This window comes from Triturus cristatus, chromosome 5_1 (assembly GCF_964204655.1).
Source record: "Triturus cristatus chromosome 5_1, aTriCri1.1, whole genome shotgun sequence".
Classification (NCBI taxonomy): Eukaryota; Metazoa; Chordata; class Amphibia; order Caudata; family Salamandridae; genus Triturus; species Triturus cristatus.
The window spans coordinates 390,718,303-390,729,916 of NC_140587.1; positions in this window are offsets into that span (position 1 = coordinate 390,718,303).

Sequence of the window (11,614 nt, forward strand, 5' to 3'; positions counted from 1 at the left end):
AGGACATGAGTGGTCCAGATAATACTACCTTTTTCAACTGGTTAATTCCTTCATGACCACCCCAAATAACTGTTTAAATGCTAATTTCCTAAGAAATCTAGTGAAGGGACTTACATACAAATAAAGAAAAGCATGCTCCCTCTGTAAAGTTCTAACTTTCTGTAAGATTTTGTGAAATTCCATTTAGCCATTTTCTCTATAATGGAGAGCTAACATTCGTAATGAGAATAAAAAGGGAAATTTCACAGCTCCCACTTCCTGGGAGCAGAGGTGGTGTTTGCTCTAACTTGGTGGGAGCTGTCCCAGCTCCCTTCAAGTCATAGCACACTCAGACACTCACACACCTACTCACAGACCCACATACTCCCCTAATTTTCTTCTACCTCACTTAACGTATCAGCGTGCTACTTTGCTTGAAGGAGCCAATGTGGATGCCCTTTTTTTGCAAAGTTTTATGCTATTAATTGAACAGTGCAAAAAGTTAATAACAAAAAAATGCCTTTCCTATATATGGGAAGTTGAAGTTAGGGCACGTTGCCAAGGAAAAGCCTTTTTTGCTTTACTTAGAATTTTGGTCCCGGAATCTTCATAAAAGTTTCCCAAAAAAATGTTCTTTCACCTCAGCTCCTAACTGAAACATTTTGGGGTGATCAGTCAAGCAAGGGTCAAGAAAAGGAGGGTCCCAAAATGTGTATTCCTCATTTATTTTTTCTTGGAAAATTAGACACTGCTAAACATTACGCAGTAGCACACAACATCAAGGTCCTGAAGAAGGCTAGACACTTATTAGGTCATGATAGCTGAAACATGTAGACTGACGTTGCAGTTATTATGTTAAAACTGCATTAGCACTGTTTTTATTCCCAACAAGAGATTACCAATAAATGTCTTTTTCCTCCTGTTAGCTAGTTTTAGCTCACTTTTCACATTTTCACCTCAGGTTGCACTGCGCTCATCACTTACATAACATACGCAGCTCTTCATCCTGGGTTTTAGTTACCCCTGTTTAGTGATAACATCAAAAAAAAAAACAGTGCTCCTCCCTCACAGTGAAGGGGTTGTAGCCCTTGGCTGTACTAGGAGCTACAGCCGGGAGGAGATCCCAGATGATGAAGCATGTCACTTCGGTGAGTGATGGGATTCCGTCCTTTAGTTAGGACTTTCTGTGTAGATTAAGTCTCTGGTGCACTATAGGCATATATGCTACCATAGTTATAGGCAGCGTTTCGAGACCCACGGACATTTTGGTTTTGTATATGTGGGTGGGGGAGATAATCCACGCTGGTCTTTAAACTTCTCTTGAACCCTCACTTCCTGGTTTGTATTCTTGACTCGGTCCACTGACCTAGATTAAAGTAAAACAAAAAAGACATAGGGGCAGGGAAAAATACCATACCCTTCTTGGCCTGATGAGAGGGACTCAGACGTTCCTCCAAGGGTCCAAAGACCAGAAATGTAATTTTATTGGCATAACTTTAGGACATGAGCTATAGTTACTTGAGATAACTATACCTGGTGAAATTCAGTGGTTTTGTTTGTTTAAAAAAGTAAATTTCAACTGACATTTTCACCTAACTATAGCATCCTTTTACTCTATTATTTTTTGAGTGAATTTCTAAAAATATTTTAAACAAAGCAACATATTATTACCATTTAATGTCACTTGAACCTTTGTTTTATATATATATATATATATATATATATATATATATATATATATATTACCTACTGGCGATAGCCAGTAGGTAGTTATAGTTAGGACCACGTTTCCATAGGAAAACCTCAACATTCTATTTTGAATAACTTTGGCGCCGGTCGACGAATCCTCGCAAATTTTTCAAAATAGGTGGGGCGCTACGCTCCGCTCCTACCCTGAAAGTCTCGGGGGGATCCGTCTAGCGGGGGCTGAGATAAAAGGGGGGTCCCAAAACGCGTTTTTCCCATGCATTTTTCCATAGGACCTTTAGAACGAGCTACAGCCCGAACGGCTGAACAGAATTACTCAAAATTTGGCAGAGAGGTAGTCCCTAGGTCAAGGAAGTGCCTTTTGTAGGTTTGGTGTAAATCTGTTCAGTAGATTCTGAGAAAATAGCCTTTAAATCAATATATATATCTGAGCCAGCTTACGGTACGCTTACCGTACGCTTACGGTAAGCGTACGGTGGCGTGCGCGAGCGCGATTCTGATTGGCTCTTAGATCTTAGTAAACATTCGAATCGGCCGAAACCAGGAAGCGGCGGCCGCCATTTTGTCTCTCGCACTGAGAGTGATTTTTAAAATATCAAGCCCAAAAACATGTAAAGGGGCTGTTTTGACAACTCCCTCCCACATAGTCATGTTGAGGGAGTCCCCAAACATCCCCCAAGTGCAAAAACGGTTTTATTTTTTTTTCGGCAATTTCGCGGGGTACGCTTACCGTACGCTTACCGTAAGCGTACGGTAAAAAAATAAAAATAAAAAAAACACTATCCACACTTACCCCACCCCCTGTGCTTTTGGTGGCCGAAGGCCACCAAATGTACAGGGCTTATGTTAAGGGCAAAAAACACTATCCACACTTACCCCACCCCCTGTGCTTTTGGTGGCCGAAGGCCACCAAATGTACAGGGCTTATTATAAGGGAAAAAAACTTAGCATTTAAAAAACCTTGCAAATTCACTGAAAAAACCATAGGTTTCACACATGTTATAGTTAGCGGAAATTTTACTGATAAAAAACCAGTGAAATTCCCCCGTTATAGTTAGCGCAGGCAACTATAACTCACGCGACTGCAATCTTCTGCTGATGACATATGTGTCTTTATGAAAAAAAAATATTTGTAATATATGTATAGCTAAAAATGTATGGAAGAAGACATGGGCAAATAAGTGTCTAAATACAGTATTAGCATCAGCAGAGGATTGCAGTCGCGTGAGTTATAGTTGCCTGCGCTAACTATAACGGGGGAATTTCACTGGTTTTTTATCAGTAAAATTTCCGCTAACTATAACATGTGTGAAACCTATGGTTTTTTCAGTGAATATATATATATATATATATATATATATATATATATATATATATTTCTCCACAGTTTCTATCCCTTGCTTGGAGCGCACTCAGATGTCAAGCAGGACTCCATTATTTGTTGTAGAGTCCTTTATTTTAGCAAACCGGCATTCCTTGCAAACCTTTTCAAAAGCCCTACGCGTTTCAGTGCTCCTGCACCTTGTTCACGGGCTAGTATGCTATTTCCTGGCAGGTTCACCAGGGCGCCAAGTCAGCTCCTTTAAATATCAGTTGCCCGCCCCCTCGTGGGCTTGCTTCGGTGCAAACAATTGAAAGGCATTCTGGAACTTGAAGTGTTTCTTCGTGTACTTCCGCCCTATAGTGATTGCTGTCATCAATAGTTCGTTTCTACCATCATTTCTATTACCCTCCAGTGGGTCGTTTGTGAGGAATCCAGTTTAATTCACGCTATTCGGCTTGACACTCTGCTCTTCGCTAAGACTCCGGTGCCTCGCAGCAGCCCATAACTCTTGGATGGCGGTGCAATCTCCACGACCGAGGATTGGCCGTAATATGTTTCTCCACAGTTTCTATCCCTTGCTTGGAGCGCACTCAGATGTCAAGCAGGACTCCATTATTTGTTGTAGAGTCCTTTATTTTAGCAAACCGGCATTCCTTGCAAACCTTTTCAAAAGCCCTACGCGTTTCAGTGCTCCTGCACCTTGTTCACGGGCTAGTATGCTATTTCCTGGCAGGTTCACCAGGGCGCCAAGTCAGCTCCTTTAAATATCAGTTGCCCGCCCCCTCGTGGGCTTGCTTCGGTGCAAACAATTGAAAGGCATTCTGGAACTTGAAGTGTTTCTTCGTGTACTTCCGCCCTATAGTGATTGCTGTCATCAATAGTTCGTTTCTACCATCATTTCTATTACCCTCAAGTGGGTCGTTTGTGAGGAATCCAGTTTAATTCACGCTATTCGGCTTGACACTCTGCTCTTCGCTAAGACTCCGGTGCCTCGCAGCAGCCCATAACTCTTGGATGGCGGTGCAATCTCCACGACCGAGGATTGGCCGTAATATGTTTCTCCACAGTTTCTATCCCTTGCTTGGAGCGCACTCAGATGTCAAGCAGGACTCCATTATTTGTTGTAGAGTCCTTTATTTTAGCAAACCGGCATTCCTTGCAAACCTTTTCAAAAGCCCTACGCGTTTCAGTGCTCCTGCACCTTGTTCACGGGCTAGTATGCTATTTCCTGGCAGGTTCACCAGGGCGCCAAGTCAGCTCCTTTAAATATCAGTTGCCCGCCCCCTCGTGGGCTTGCTTCGGTGCAAACAATTGAAAGGCATTCTGGAACTTGAAGTGTTTCTTCGTGTACTTCCGCCCTATAGTGATTGCTGTCATCAATAGTTCGTTTCTACCATCATTTCTATTACCCTCCAGTGGGTCGTTTGTGAGGAATCCAGTTTAATTCACGCTATTCGGCTTGACACTCTGCTCTTCGCTAAGACTCCGGTGCCTCGCAGCAGCCCATAACTCTTGGATGGCGGTGCAATCTCCACGACCGAGGATTGGCCGTAATATGTTTCTCCACAGTTTCTATCCCTTGCTTGGAGCGCACTCAGATGTCAAGCAGGACTCCATTATTTGTTGTAGAGTCCTTTATTTTAGCAAACCGGCATTCCTTGCAAACCTTTTCAAAAGCCCTACGCGTTTCAGTGCTCCTGCACCTTGTTCACGGGCTAGTATGCTATTTCCTGGCAGGTTCACCAGGGCGCCAAGTCAGCTCCTTTAAATATCAGTTGCCCGCCCCCTCGTGGGCTTGCTTCGGTGCAAACAATTGAAAGGCATTCTGGAACTTGAAGTGTTTCTTCGTGTACTTCCGCCCTATAGTGATTGCTGTCATCAATAGTTCGTTTCTACCATCATTTCTATTACCCTCCAGTGGGTCGTTTGTGAGGAATCCAGTTTAATTCACGCTATTCGGCTTGACACTCTGCTCTTCGCTAAGACTCCGGTGCCTCGCAGCAGCCCATAACTCTTGGATGGCGGTGCAATCTCCACGACCGAGGATTGGCCGTAATATGTTTCTCCACAGTTTCTATCCCTTGCTTGGAGCGCACTCAGATGTCAAGCAGGACTCCATTATTTGTTGTAGAGTCCTTTATTTTAGCAAACCGGCATTCCTTGCAAACCTTTTCAAAAGCCCTACGCGTTTCAGTGCTCCTGCACCTTGTTCACGGGCTAGTATGCTATTTCCTGGCAGGTTCACCAGGGCGCCAAGTCAGCTCCTTTAAATATCAGTTGCCCGCCCCCTCGTGGGCTTGCTTCGGTGCAAACAATTGAAAGGCACCGCCATCCAAGAGTTATGGGCTGCTGCGAGGCACCGGAGTCTTAGCGAAGAGCAGAGTGTCAAGCCGAATAGCGTGAATTAAACTGGATTCCTCACAAACGACCCACTGGAGGGTAATAGAAATGATGGTAGAAACGAACTATTGATGACAGCAATCACTATAGGGCGGAAGTACACGAAGAAACACTTCAAGTTCCAGAATGCCTTTCAATTGTTTGCACCGAAGCAAGCCCACGAGGGGGCGGGCAACTGATATTTAAAGGAGCTGACTTGGCGCCCTGGTGAACCTGCCAGGAAATAGCATACCAGCCCGTGAACAAGGTGCAGGAGCACTGAAACGCGTAGGGCTTTTTGAAAAGGTTTGCAAGGAATGCCGGTTTGCTAAAATAAAGGACTCTACAACAAATAATGGAGTCCTGCTTGACATCTGAGTGCGCTCCAAGCAAGGGATAGAAACTGTGGAGAAACATATTACGGCCAATCCTCGGTCGTGGAGATTGCACCGCCATCCAAGAGTTATGGGCTGCTGCGAGGCACCGGAGTCTTAGCGAAGAGCAGAGTGTCAAGCCGAATAGCGTGAATTAAACTGGATTCCTCACAAACGACCCACTGGAGGGTAATAGAAATGATGGTAGAAACGAACTATTGATGACAGCAATCACTATAGGGCGGAAGTACACGAAGAAACACTTCAAGTTCCAGAATGCCTTTCAATTGTTTGCACCGAAGCAAGCCCACGAGGGGGCGGGCAACTGATATTTAAAGGAGCTGACTTGGCGCCCTGGTGAACCTGCCAGGAAATAGCATACCAGCCCGTGAACAAGGTGCAGGAGCACTGAAACGCGTAGGGCTTTTTGAAAAGGTTTGCAAGGAATGCCGGTTTGCTAAAATAAAGGACTCTACAACAAATAATGGAGTCCTGCTTGACATCTGAGTGCGCTCCAAGCAAGGGATAGAAACTGTGGAGAAACATATTACGGCCAATCCTCGGTCGTGGAGATTGCACCGCCATCCAAGAGTTATGGGCTGCTGCGAGGCACCGGAGTCTTAGCGAAGAGCAGAGTGTCAAGCCGAATAGCGTGAATTAAACTGGATTCCTCACAAACGACCCACTGGAGGGTAATAGAAATGATGGTAGAAACGAACTATTGATGACAGCAATCACTATAGGGCGGAAGTACACGAAGAAACACTTCAAGTTCCAGAATGCCTTTCAATTGTTTGCACCGAAGCAAGCCCACGAGGGGGCGGGCAACTGATATTTAAAGGAGCTGACTTGGCGCCCTGGTGAACCTGCCAGGAAATAGCATACCAGCCCGTGAACAAGGTGCAGGAGCACTGAAACGCGTAGGGCTTTTTGAAAAGGTTTGCAAGGAATGCCGGTTTGCTAAAATAAAGGACTCTACAACAAATAATGGAGTCCTGCTTGACATCTGAGTGCGCTCCAAGCAAGGGATAGAAACTGTGGAGAAACATATTACGGCCAATCCTCGGTCGTGGAGATTGCACCGCCATCCAAGAGTTATGGGCTGCTGCGAGGCACCGGAGTCTTAGCGAAGAGCAGAGTGTCAAGCCGAATAGCGTGAATTAAACTGGATTCCTCACAAACGACCCACTGGAGGGTAATAGAAATGATGGTAGAAACGAACTATTGATGACAGCAATCACTATAGGGCGGAAGTACACGAAGAAACACTTCAAGTTCCAGAATGCCTTTCAATTGTTTGCACCGAAGCAAGCCCACGAGGGGGCGGGCAACTGATATTTAAAGGAGCTGACTTGGCGCCCTGGTGAACCTGCCAGGAAATAGCATACCAGCCCGTGAACAAGGTGCAGGAGCACTGAAACGCGTAGGGCTTTTTGAAAAGGTTTGCAAGGAATGCCGGTTTGCTAAAATAAAGGACTCTACAACAAATAATGGAGTCCTGCTTGACATCTGAGTGCGCTCCAAGCAAGGGATAGAAACTGTGGAGAAACATATTACGGCCAATCCTCGGTCGTGGAGATTGCACCGCCATCCAAGAGTTATGGGCTGCTGCGAGGCACCGGAGTCTTAGCGAAGAGCAGAGTGTCAAGCCGAATAGCGTGAATTAAACTGGATTCCTCACAAACGACCCACTGGAGGGTAATAGAAATGATGGTAGAAACGAACTATTGATGACAGCAATCACTATAGGGCGGAAGTACACGAAGAAACACTTCAAGTTCCAGAATGCCTTTCAATTGTTTGCACCGAAGCAAGCCCACGAGGGGGCGGGCAACTGATATTTAAAGGAGCTGACTTGGCGCCCTGGTGAACCTGCCAGGAAATAGCATACCAGCCCGTGAACAAGGTGCAGGAGCACTGAAACGCGTAGGGCTTTTTGAAAAGGTTTGCAAGGAATGCCGGTTTGCTAAAATAAAGGACTCTACAACAAATAATGGAGTCCTGCTTGACATCTGAGTGCGCTCCAAGCAAGGGATAGAAACTGTGGAGAAACATATTACGGCCAATCCTCGGTCGTGGAGATTGCACCGCCATCCAAGAGTTATGGGCTGCTGCGAGGCACCGGAGTCTTAGCGAAGAGCAGAGTGTCAAGCCGAATAGCGTGAATTAAACTGGATTCCTCACAAACGACCCACTGGAGGGTAATAGAAATGATGGTAGAAACGAACTATTGATGACAGCAATCACTATAGGGCGGAAGTACACGAAGAAACACTTCAAGTTCCAGAATGCCTTTCAATTGTTTGCACCGAAGCAAGCCCACGAGGGGGCGGGCAACTGATATTTAAAGGAGCTGACTTGGCGCCCTGGTGAACCTGCCAGGAAATAGCATACCAGCCCGTGAACAAGGTGCAGGAGCACTGAAACGCGTAGGGCTTTTTGAAAAGGTTTGCAAGGAATGCCGGTTTGCTAAAATAAAGGACTCTACAACAAATAATGGAGTCCTGCTTGACATCTGAGTGCGCTCCAAGCAAGGGATAGAAACTGTGGAGAAACATATTACGGCCAATCCTCGGTCGTGGAGATTGCACCGCCATCCAAGAGTTATGGGCTGCTGCGAGGCACCGGAGTCTTAGCGAAGAGCAGAGTGTCAAGCCGAATAGCGTGAATTAAACTGGATTCCTCACAAACGACCCACTGGAGGGTAATAGAAATGATGGTAGAAACGAACTATTGATGACAGCAATCACTATAGGGCGGAAGTACACGAAGAAACACTTCAAGTTCCAGAATGCCTTTCAATTGTTTGCACCGAAGCAAGCCCACGAGGGGGCGGGCAACTGATATTTAAAGGAGCTGACTTGGCGCCCTGGTGAACCTGCCAGGAAATAGCATACCAGCCCGTGAACAAGGTGCAGGAGCACTGAAACGCGTAGGGCTTTTTGAAAAGGTTTGCAAGGAATGCCGGTTTGCTAAAATAAAGGACTCTACAACAAATAATGGAGTCCTGCTTGACATCTGAGTGCGCTCCAAGCAAGGGATAGAAACTGTGGAGAAACATATTACGGCCAATCCTCGGTCGTGGAGATTGCACCGCCATCCAAGAGTTATGGGCTGCTGCGAGGCACCGGAGTCTTAGCGAAGAGCAGAGTGTCAAGCCGAATAGCGTGAATTAAACTGGATTCCTCACAAACGACCCACTGGAGGGTAATAGAAATGATGGTAGAAACGAACTATTGATGACAGCAATCACTATAGGGCGGAAGTACACGAAGAAACACTTCAAGTTCCAGAATGCCTTTCAATTGTTTGCACCGAAGCAAGCCCACGAGGGGGCGGGCAACTGATATTTAAAGGAGCTGACTTGGCGCCCTGGTGAACCTGCCAGGAAATAGCATACCAGCCCGTGAACAAGGTGCAGGAGCACTGAAACGCGTAGGGCTTTTTGAAAAGGTTTGCAAGGAATGCCGGTTTGCTAAAATAAAGGACTCTACAACAAATAATGGAGTCCTGCTTGACATCTGAGTGCGCTCCAAGCAAGGGATAGAAACTGTGGAGAAATATATATATATATATATATATATATATATATATATATATATATATATATATTATCCACTGGCGGTCGCCAGTAGATAGTTATAGTTAGGACCGTGTTTCCATAGGAAATCCACAACATTCTATTTGGAATAACTTTGGCGCCGGTTGACGAATCCTCGCGAAATTTTCAAAATAGGTGGGGCGCTCCACTCCACTCCTACCCTGAAAGTCTTGGGGGGATTCGTCAAGCGGGGGCTGAGAAAAAAGGGGGGTCCTAAAAGGCGTTTTCCCCATGCAATTTTCCATAAGGACCTTTAGTCCAAGGTACAGCCCGGACGGCTGAACAGAATTACTTGAAATTTGGCAGAGAGGTAGTCCTCAGGTCAGGGATGTGCCTTTTGCAGGTCTGGTGTCAATCTGTTCAGTAGTTCCTGAGAAAATCAAAAGTAAAATCACATATATATGTGGGCGGAGCCTAACCACACATCTCATCCTGAGATCTGATTGGCTGTCAGCACTTCATCCAAGAAGTGTTGGCAGCCATCTTGGGACCAATATACATGATAGCACCTCATTAAAAAGCATTGCAGTTAATAGAAGGTTTTAAGACTTTAGTTACATTATAAATCATTTGTTGATGGTACCATACTCATTTTAGGAATTGTGGTATGTTCTAAGGTGATTTCACCATGTGAAAAAGCCTTCTGCTGGGATATCATGATTGAGAGAAAAATATTTTCTCATGCTTTTCCCACAGAGGTTTGGAAGGTGATCTATAAGCTAAACTGAGAGCTTATTTTCTGTAAATTCACATTATCTTTCTCAGTCATGTGAGAAGGAAGTCTGACATTCTCAGTAAAACATGTACATCCAACAAGGACAGAGACTGTCAGTTGATTCCTTTGTGTTCTATTGCAGCTTCCCAGAGTGTTCCAAAGAACAACTAGAGCGCTAACAGTCCTACTTATGATAAACGTATGGCACACCTGAAGCCATCTTGCTTGGATTAAAGTGGTAACTCTTAAAACATTTAATTTAAAAAGGAACAAAATGAGGGGGTCCATTTCTCCATAACAAGTATGATTAGTGCTGCAGAAAGAAAAACTAGGGCACATTTTGACTTCTGAAATCCTCTTTTATTTCATTAAAAAATTCTGACATGCAGACTGAAACATGCACTTTCAATACCAGCAGCAGTTTTCCCTGGTGAACAGTAGCTTTACTACAGTGATCTAATGAGCAAAAAGAGTGCTAACATTCTGAATTTATGGCAAATGTGTGACACATCTGAATGCCTTCTTGATGGAATCAAAGTAAAAAACTGAAGGTATTTCCTACTGAGGAGACTGCAGTAAATGAGGAAATTAGGAAACTTCATAACAAATAAGTCTCCCAAGATGGCCACCAGAGACAAAAGAGCCCAAATGTAGCCCAAATATCACCCAGATGTAGCCCAAGTATAGCCCAATGACAGAATGTCCCAGAGTGTTCTTAAAAACAACTAGAGCGCTTACTGTCTACATTATGACAAAAGTATGGCAGCCCTGAAGCCATCTTGATTGGAATAAACTGGTAACACTTAAAACATTTAATTTAAAAAGGAACACAATGAGGGGGTTCATTTTGTCATAGAAATTATGATTAATGCTGAAGAAAGAAAATGAGGGCACATTTTGAGTGACTTCTCAAATCCTCTTCTATTTCATTAAACAATTCTGACATGCAGACTGAAACATGCACTTTTAATACCAGGAGCAGACTTCCATGGTGAACAGTAGTTTTACTACAGTGATCTAATGAGCAACTAGAGTGCTAACTTTCAGAATTTATGGCAAATGTGTGACATATCTGAATACCTTCATGATGGAATTAAAGTAAAAAACTGAAAGCATTTCCTACTGAGGAGACTGCAGTACATGAGGAAATTAGGAAACTTCATAACAACTAAATCTCCCAAGATGGCCACCGGAGAAAAAAGAGCCCAAATGTAGCCCAAAATCACCCAGATGTAGCCCAAATATAGCCCAATGACAGAAGTGTGCAAAACACTTATTATTTTGTGTTTTTGCAGTGTTATATAGTGCAGACTTGTCAGGTATTGGAGTGCTTTACATGAGCATTGGTTACATCACACAAGAACAAATTCATTTTGGTTGTAGACATGGGGAGACTAAGTGATTTGACCACAATCACAGAATGTCGAGCTGAAGCAGAAACTCCAACCTGGTTCCCCAGTTGCAAAGTCTGCAGTTCTAGAAGTAACACCACATCCTCTCCCCTAAGTGCAACATTTAATCAAGTGTTCAACTGG